Source organism: Scaptodrosophila lebanonensis, unplaced genomic scaffold (assembly GCF_003285725.1).
Source record: "Scaptodrosophila lebanonensis strain 11010-0011.00,11010-0021.00 unplaced genomic scaffold, SlebRS2 tig00000136-arrow-arrow-pilon, whole genome shotgun sequence".
NCBI classification, from domain to species: Eukaryota; Metazoa; Arthropoda; class Insecta; order Diptera; family Drosophilidae; genus Scaptodrosophila; species Scaptodrosophila lebanonensis.
In genome coordinates this window covers 1646694-1656817 of record NW_022060586.1, presented here as the reverse complement: position 1 = coordinate 1656817, position 10124 = coordinate 1646694, and positions in this window count along the sequence as shown.

The following is a 10124-nucleotide window of genomic DNA, read 5'->3' as shown; positions in this document are numbered from 1 at the left end:
TCAGGAAGCGACGAGATGGAATTGCAAGACTCTGGCCAAGAAGATTTACCTTTCGTCAGAAATGCGGGACCATGTAGCCACAAGTTGGACTGGACTAATTCGCTGGGCAATGCTCCACGTGATAGTATGTCCGCAGGATTCAAATCGGTTGGAATATATCGCCATTCCATGCCAGAGGTCACCTCTTGAATAGTTGCGATGCGATTGGAAACGAAAATTTGCAACCTGGATGGCTCGCTGCGAATCCAAGATAGCGCTACTGCAGAATCAGACCAACAATAAAACTTGCAGTCGAATAACTCCATGCGAGATATTTCGTTTATGAGTTGTGCCAGCAAAACGGCTCCGCACAACTCTAGTCGGGACACGGTCAACGATTTGAGTGGCGCCACTCGAGATCTGGAACACAGCAGCTCCGCACGAGAGTGGCCTTGCGTGGTCGAAATGATGTAGACGCAAGCTCCATAGGCATCTATGCTGGCATCACTAAAACCATGCACTTCAATGGAAACACCAGCAGAAAGTGCAAGCCTTGGAAATTTCAGCTGCTTTGTGCGCTCAAAATCTGCAAAAGGATTATGCCAAGATGTTGTCAATGATGCTGAAAGGCTTTCATCCCAATCAAACTTTTCTCTCCAAAGCGCTTGCAGGAATATTTTAGCCTTTGCGATTACTGGTCCAATAAGTCCAAGCGGATCATAAAATCTGGCAATAATCGACGAAACAGTGCGCTTGCAAATTCGACCAGATGTCAATGTGGGCAGAAACGTGAAAATGAATAAATCCGTTGCAGGATCCCACGACAGTCCTAGAGTTTTTGTGATGTCACTGCCATCATCAAACTTAAATAGAGTTTCTTTGTCCTCTTCCGGAACTTGTTTGAGCACATCAGGATTACTGGAGCACCACTTCATTAGCTTAAAATTAGCCTTTACAAGTACCAGTGATTAAATCATCAACATAAAAATCGCGACGCAAGATATCGGAGCCAATAGGAAATAGCTCATGCTCATCTTCAGCCAGCTGATGCATAGTGCGAACGGAGAGAAACGACGCAGGTTTTGTACCGTAAGTGACGGTATCAAGACGGAAAACTTGAATATCCTTTTGAGGCGAGCCACGCCATAGAATGCATTGAAAATAGCTATCCGGATTTGATACTCGCACGCAGCGGTACATCTTGCAGATGTCTCCTGTTAAAGCGGTAGGAAACGTGCGAAATCGAACAAGCGTGTTTGCGAGCTTTGACTGAATGGAAGGACCAGCCATTAGGATGTCATTTAAAGAATGACCAGAGGATGTGGATGCCAGAGGATGTGGACCGTCAAACCCGACTCTCAACTTTGTCGTTGTGCTGTCCTCCTTCAGAACGCAATGGTGCGGAAGGAAATACTTGCACAAGTTTAGCGAAACTGGCGATACAAGCGACACATGACCCAACTCTAAATACTCCTTAATAAATGCAGAGTACTGTGTTTTGAGAAGTGGATTGCGTTCTAACTTTCACTCTTAGTTTATAAACCGACGATAGGCTTGCGTATAGGAATCGCCAAGCAGATCTGTGCTGAGCTTTACAGGCAGTCGGACGGAATACTCGCCAGTACGCAGGCGCCTGTAATTAGCCTTGAAATGCTTCTCGCAGTCGAACTCTTCTTTTGTAAGTTTTACAAACGGATCGACACCACTTTCAAGTTCCCAAAAAGAACGAACCATCTGCTCGATTCGTGTATTGCAATCCTGTGTAGACGGAGACTTGGATGTAACCAAAGCAGATTTCTGACGCTGCGAGCCACCTCCAGTAACTATCCAGCCAAAACGAGTCTTTTGCAGAAGTGGCAGGCTATCAGCCAGTTTAATCTGACCTACGCACAACAACTCGTAGAATAAATTGGCACCAATAAGCATATCAAATTGCTGTGGCTTGAAGAACGCCGGATCAGCTAAGCGGACATTGCTTGGTATATTCCAATGAGATATGTCAACCGTGAAATTTGGTTGGTTCTCAGTAATGGAAGGAGCGACCAAAGCAGTAATATTTGCGGAATAATCAGTGACCAATGATTGCAAGCATAAGTGCACAGTGCAACCATCAGACTTGAAACTGACGTCACCAAGACCAGACACAGAGGCCGACGACTTGGTCTTTCGAAGTTGGAGCCGGTGAGCGAATCGCGAAGTTATAATGTGCAACTGTGATCCGGAATCGAGCAGTGCACGGCAGGGTACCCAAGTCCCAGCGCGATTTTGAATGCTGATGACAGCGGTGGACAAGAGCACAACATCTGAGCTGAGATTTTGGGCAGGCAATGAAGCAAGCGATGATGGCGAAACAGCTGCGAGAGCGCTACGTGGCAGTAAAGATGAAGACAGCCGCGACTGTAAGTCAGAAGCGGACGATTGCTCAGGCATCAAATTTACGGCAGCTGAATTGTTAAAATGCAATAAACTGTGATGTTTGGCACCACAGGTTCTGCACGATCCAGAATTGCAAGTTCTCATTCTGTGTCCTTTTCGAAGACAATTTATACACAGAGAGAGGCGCTTTGCTTCCTTTAATCGAAGTACAGGCGACAAATTACCAAAAAGTGGGCAACTGTATATTTCGTGTGCATTATTGTCACAAAACAGACAACCATTTGCGGATGGATTAGTGGCAACAAACGAGTGTTTGGTGTTAGTGTTTTTGTTCTTTCCCACCTGATATTTCGACGAATATGATGCCATTGCATGATCGATGTTTTCCAATTTTTGGCACCTGCTATCCAAGAACGTTGCAAATTGCTCCCATGACGGTATGACGTTTAATGGGGCGGCTTCCTCCCACTTTGCCTGTGTCGCAGCATCCACCTTGCCCAAAATTGTCTGAACGATGATGCTGCCAGCTACATCTTGCATATTGCCCAAGATCAAAAATGCACGCACATTTGCGTTGACTTTGTCGGACAACTCTCGCAGCTTGCTTGTAGTTTCAGCGTTTTTAATGCCCAAAATCTCGGAGATGTGTGCCTGGAAAATAAGACGCTTATTGTTAAACCGCTTGTCGAGTAGCTCTAAGGCCACTGAATAATTTGCACCACTTATCTCAAGCGCACGAATCGTGTCCAACGCAGATCCTCTTAAGCTTGACCTCAAAAGCTGTAACTTTTCCACATCAGAGAGATCTGGATCCTTGGCGATCACTGATGTGAACATCGAAGCGAAATCGGCATATTCAGTATATCCACCACTGAATGTAGGCAACTTAAGCTCAGGCAAACGAGACCGATTTATAACAATAGTAGACTGATCATCTTGCCGAAGCGTCGAACACGGCGGCGCGCCAGATTGCATCCTTTGTATTGCATTTAGCAGGCGGCCCTCCAAGCAGACCACCAGCTCAGCAAAGTTGCAGCGCAAACTGCTGCCAATCTCGTCAAAGTCCAGCTCCTCTAATTTGTCATGCACCAAATTAAAAGAGGCCTGAATACCTTGCAGCATTTCCACACGTTTTCGCAGCTCACTTTCTGAAATATTGTCAATTTCACAATCATTTATTTTATTTTGAATAGAAAGCGCCCACGCATATAATGATTGCGCCTTGCGCTTATAAAACTCAACATTATTGTTGTAGCCTGCACTGCATTGCCCACAGCTGTTGACGTCGAAGCTGTTGGCGCAGGCGTCACTGCATCAGCTACGTCAGCACCAGCTGGTGCGACAGCTTGGTAGGCGCGCATTACGCGCGCGAATAACTGTTTTATCTGCTGATGTTTCGTTGCCCTCAAAAACGTCGCTTCACACGGCTGCTTATTGGTGGTACAGTAGGCACTTTGAACTTATACTTTTGCACTTATGTACTTGAATCTTTTTTATGTACATGAACTCAATTAAGTACACTTTTGTTTTTTAACGCGATTAAGCAAGGTTTTGTGGAATTATTAATCACGTCGCAGTCACCAAATGTATAATCATAAGCTTTTTTATGATTCCAAATATGCGAAATTATGTTGGCGAAATAATTTCAAAATAAGCGAAAACGAAAGTGTTTAATTAAAAAGAGGTTCACAAATGTTTATTTTGCATAGGTAGCGATCACCGACTACGATTTTGTGTGTTTTGTGCGATTTACAAAGTTTATGCTGGTAGACGGAAAGCTAAGCTTCTCCGTACCAGATGCGATAACGAAAAAACTTAACTTGCAGAGTTGGCGACAATAACTAGTACATATGTGGCGGCTGCGCAGCAGCCTATGCAAATTTATGGCAAGCAACAAAAGGAAACGTTAAATGCTCAGCTTGCTATGCAAAGCAAGTGACAAGAAAACGTGCACTTTGTATTGAGCTATTTACGTTTTAGCTCAGCCATCTCGTTCCGTGCGCTAACGAAGTTTGTAGCGTTGTCAGACCAGATCCTCGTAGGTCGACAGCGCGTATGAAGCAAATGAAAATGCAAATATAGCATTTTATTGGTGCGTTATTGCGGACCTCGCTTTTGTAAAAAAACGGCCCACACAAATCCACACCAGTGACCATAAAGGTATGTGAAGCATCAACTCGATCCTTTGGCAGGTCAGCCATAACATGCTCCACAAGACGAGGCTTGGCTCGAAAACAAATAGTGCATTTGCTGACTACGCTGCACACTGTTTTTCGACCGCTAATTGGCCAATACTGCAACCGAATTGAGGCCAGCAGGTTACGGACATGGTAGTGCATAATGACTGAACGCGTGACTGGATGACGCCTTGGAAGTATAATTGAATGCTGGGCTCCAAAGTCGAGCGCAGTTACTTAGACGGCCACCAACGCGCATCAATCCAGAGCTGTCGAGAAACGGAGATAAGGAAAGACAGGAGCTAGACGATTTCAAAGTGTGTCCGGCCTGCAAGGCCTTGTATTCGTCCCGAAGCGTAGACGTTTGAATTGAGCGCATCAACAGCAGTGTTCCATGACGGATGCAGTCCACCGATAGCCCAGGAATTCGTACACGATGCAGGAACTTGTATACATATGCAAACACGCGCTGCAGCTTTCCAAATGTGTTAACATATTTGCATTGCTGTGCAATGTCTTCGCTCAGTGTGGTGCTTACAAGCGCTTTAGAGCGCTGCTCAGGAAGCGACGAGATGGAATTGCAAGACTCTGGCCAAGAAGATTTACCTTTCGTCAGAAATGCGGGACCATGTAGCCACAAGTTGGACTGGACTAATTCGCTGGGCAATGCTCCACGTGATAGTATGTCCGCAGGATTCAAATCGGTTGGAATATATCGCCATTCCATGCCAGAGGTCACCTCTTGAATAGTTGCGATGCGATTGGAAACGAAAATTTGCAACCTGGATGGCTCGCTGCGAATCCAAGATAGCGCTACTGCAGAATCAGACCAACAATAAAACTTGCAGTCGAATAACTCCATGCGAGATATTTCGTTTATGAGTTGTGCCAGCAAAACGGCTCCGCACAACTCTAGTCGGGACACGGTCAACGATTTGAGTGGCGCCACTCGAGATCTGGAACACAGCAGCTCCGCACGAGAGTGGCCTTGCGTGGTCGAAATGATGTAGACGCAAGCTCCATAGGCATCTATGCTGGCATCACTAAAACCATGCACTTCAATGGAAACACCAGCAGAAAGTGCAAGCCTTGGAAATTTCAGCTGCTTTGTGCGCTCAAAATCTGCAAAAGGATTATGCCAAGATGTTGTCAATGATGCTGAAAGGCTTTCATCCCAATCAAACTTTTCTCTCCAAAGCGCTTGCAGGAATATTTTAGCCTTTGCGATTACTGGTCCAATAAGTCCAAGCGGATCATAAAATCTGGCAATAATCGACGAAACAGTGCGCTTGCAAATTCGACCAGATGTCAATGTGGGCAGAAACGTGAAAATGAATAAATCCGTTGCAGGATCCCACGACAGTCCTAGAGTTTTTGTGATGTCACTGCCATCATCAAACTTAAATAGAGTTTCTTTGTCCTCTTCCGGAACTTGTTTGAGCACATCAGGATTACTGGAGCACCACTTCATTAGCTTAAAATTAGCCTTTACAAGTACCAGTGATTAAATCATCAACATAAAAATCGCGACGCAAGATATCGGAGCCAATAGGAAATAGCTCATGCTCATCTTCAGCCAGCTGATGCATAGTGCGAACGGAGAGAAACGACGCAGGTTTTGTACCGTAAGTGACGGTATCAAGACGGAAAACTTGAATATCCTTTTGAGGCGAGCCACGCCATAGAATGCATTGAAAATAGCTATCCGGATTTGATACTCGCACGCAGCGGTACATCTTGCAGATGTCTCCTGTTAAAGCGGTAGGAAACGTGCGAAATCGAACAAGCGTGTTTGCGAGCTTTGACTGAATGGAAGGACCAGCCATTAGGATGTCATTTAAAGAATGACCAGAGGATGTGGATGCCAGAGGATGTGGACCGTCAAACCCGACTCTCAACTTTGTCGTTGTGCTGTCCTCCTTCAGAACGCAATGGTGCGGAAGGAAATACTTGCACAAGTTTAGCGAAACTGGCGATACAAGCGACATATGACCCAACTCTAAATACTCCTTAATAAATGCAGAGTACTGTGTTTTGAGAAGTGGATTGCGTTCTAACTTTCACTCTTAGTTTATAAACCGACGATAGGCTTGCGTATAGGAATCGCCAAGCAGATCTGTGCTGAGCTTTACAGGCAGTCGGACGGAATACTCGCCAGTACGCAGGCGCCTGTAATTAGCCTTGAAATGCTTCTCGCAGTCGAACTCTTCTTTTGTAAGTTTTACAAACGGATCGACACCACTTTCAAGTTCCCAAAAAGAATGAACCATCTGCTCGATTCGTGTATTGCAATCCTGTGTAGACGGAGACTTGGATGTAACCAAAGCAGATTTCTGACGCTGCGAGCCACCTCCAGTAACTATCCAGCCAAAACGAGTCTTTTGCAGAAGTGGCAGGCTATCAGCCAGTTTAATCTGACCTACGCACAACAACTCGTAGAATAAATTGGCACCAATAAGCATATCAAATTGCTGTGGCTTGAAGAACGCCGGATCAGCTAAGCGGACATTGCTTGGTATATTCCAATGAGATATGTCAACCGTGAAATTTGGTTGGTTCTCAGTAATGGAAGGAGCGACCAAAGCAGTAATATTTGCGGAATAATCAGTGACCAATGATTGCAAGCATAAGTGCACAGTGCAACCATCAGACTTGAAACTGACGTCACCAAGACCAGACACAGAGGCCGACGACTTGGTCTTTCGAAGTTGGAGCCGGTGAGCGAATCGCGAAGTTATAATGTGCAACTGTGATCCGGAATCGAGCAGTGCACGGCAGGGTACCCAAGTCCCAGCGCGATTTTGAATGCTGATGACAGCGGTGGACAAGAGCACAACATCTGAGCTGAGATTTTGGGCAGGCAATGAAGCAAGCGATGATGGCGAAACAGCTGCGAGAGCGCTACGTGGCAGTAAAGATGAAGACAGCCGCGACTGTAAGTCAGAAGCGGACGATTGCTCAGGCATCAAATTTACGGCAGCTGAATTGTTAAAATGCAATAAACTGTGATGTTTGGCACCACAGGTTCTGCACGATCCAGAATTGCAAGTTCTCATTCTGTGTCCTTTTCGAAGACAATTTATACACAGAGAGAGGCGCTTTGCTTCCTTTAATCGAAGTACAGGCGACAAATTACCAAAAAGTGGGCAACTGTATATTTCGTGTGCATTATTGTCACAAAACAGACAACCATTTGCGGATGGATTAGTGGCAACAAACGAGTGTTTGGTGTTAGTGTTTTTGTTCTTTCCCACCTGATATTTCGACGAATATGATGCCATTGCATGATCGATGTTTTCCAATTTTTGGCACCTGCTATCCAAGAACGTTGCAAATTGCTCCCATGACGGTATGACGTTTAATGGGGCGGCTTCCTCCCACTTTGCCTGTGTCGCAGCATCCACCTTGCCCAAAATTGTCTGAACGATGATGCTGCCAGCTACATCTTGCATATTGCCCAAGATCAAAAATGCACGCACATTTGCGTTGACTTTGTCGGACAACTCTCGCAGCTTGCTTGTAGTTTCAGCGTTTTTAATGCCCAAAATCTCGGAGATGTGTGCCTGGAAAATAAGACGCTTATTGTTAAACCGCTTGTCGAGTAGCTCTAAGGCCACTGAATAATTTGCACCACTTATCTCAAGCGCACGAATCGTGTCCAACGCAGATCCTCTTAAGCTTGACCTCAAAAGCTGTAACTTTTCCACATCAGAGAGATCTGGATCCTTGGCGATCACTGATGTGAACATCGAAGCGAAATCGGCATATTCAGTATATCCACCACTGAACGTAGGCAACTTAAGCTCAGGCAAACGAGACCGATTTATAACAATAGTAGACTGATCATCTTGCCGAAGCGTCGAACACGGCGGCGCGCCAGATTGCATCCTTTGTATTGCATTTAGCAGGCGGCCCTCCAAGCAGACCACCAGCTCAGCAAAGTTGCAGCGCAAACTGCTGCCAATCTCGTCAAAGTCCAGCTCCTCTAATTTGTCATGCACCAAATTAAAAGAGGCCTGAATACCTTGCAGCATTTCCACACGTTTTCGCAGCTCACTTTCTGAAATATTGTCAATTTCACAATCATTTATTTTATTTTGAATAGAAAGCGCCCACGCATATAATGATTGCGCCTTGCGCTTATAAAACTCAACATTATTGTTGTAGCCTGCACTGCATTGCCCACAGCTGTTGACGTCGAAGCTGTTGGCGCAGGCGTCACTGCATCAGCTACGTCAGCACCAGCTGGTGCGACAGCTTGGTAGGCGCGCATTACGCGCGCGAATAACTGTTTTATCTGCTGATGTTTCGTTGCCCTCAAAAACGTCGCTTCACACGGCTGCTTATTGGTGGTACAGTAGGCACTTTGAACTTATACTTTTGCACTTATGTACTTGAATCTTTTTTATGTACATGAACTCAATTAAGTACACTTTTGTTTTTTAACGCGATTAAGCAAGGTTTTGTGGAATTATTAATCACGTCGCAGTCACCAAATGTATAATCATAAGCTTTTTTATGATTCCAAATATGCGAAATTATGTTGGCGAAATAATTTCAAAATAAGCGAAAACGAAAGTGTTTAATTTAAAAGAGGTTCACAAATGTTTATTTTGCATAGGTAGCGATCACCGACTACGATTTTGTGTGTTTTGTGCGATTTACAAAGTTTATGCTGGTAGACGGAAAGCTAAGCTTCTCCGTACCAGATGCGATAACGAAAAAACTTAACTTGCAGAGTTGGCGACAATAACTAGTACATATGTGGCGGCTGCGCAGCAGCCTATGCAAATTTATGGCAAGCAACAAAAGGAAACGTTAAATGCTCGAGCTGCAGATTTTTGTTGGCTTAGGCGACTTTTTAACAGTGTGTGATTTCATATAGTGGCAGTGTGATTTCCCTCACAGTTGTTACATTTTTTAGCAGAGGGGTCCTCCTTATTTACAGGGCAGGCCTCATTGAGATGTACATCCCTGCAGGCAACACAGACTGCGCGTAGGGTACAATAGGTTATTGTGTGTCCATATTTCTGGCAGTTTGTGCATTGGACATGTCCATTTCGTTTGTGCGTTTCCTAAACGGTGATTTTACGGTGCACTAGATATTGCAGCTTATAAATTGGGTGAACTTAGTTTTTATTTATAGGCATACAGTCAGGTGTCAGTTCTGCCTTGAACATTGGTTGGGAGATTTTATTTCTATTTATTATGTTCATGGCCATTTTGACTTCAAAGCCCTTATCTTTAAGTCAATCTTTTATCTCGCTGACTGGAACTGTTGGCTCGATTCCTTTGATAACCATTTGTAATCCCTTGCTTCTTTTAAGTTGGCAGGTGTAGTAGTTCATATTTACATCGTCGAAGTATTTGACCAGTGATCGATAGGTATTTTCATCATTGACTTGTATTTTAGTTTCATTTATGCTACCCCTTTTTATAGACGTAAGATAGAATTTGTTTTCGCCAATTTTGGAAGTGAGCTTTTTAACCAATTCTGTAGAATGCTGGGTGAGCATATTAACGCAGGGGAGAGAGAGCGTTCTCTTAATCGTTGGCATTAATTTATTTTTTCAAATTTAGTTCGTTTTAATT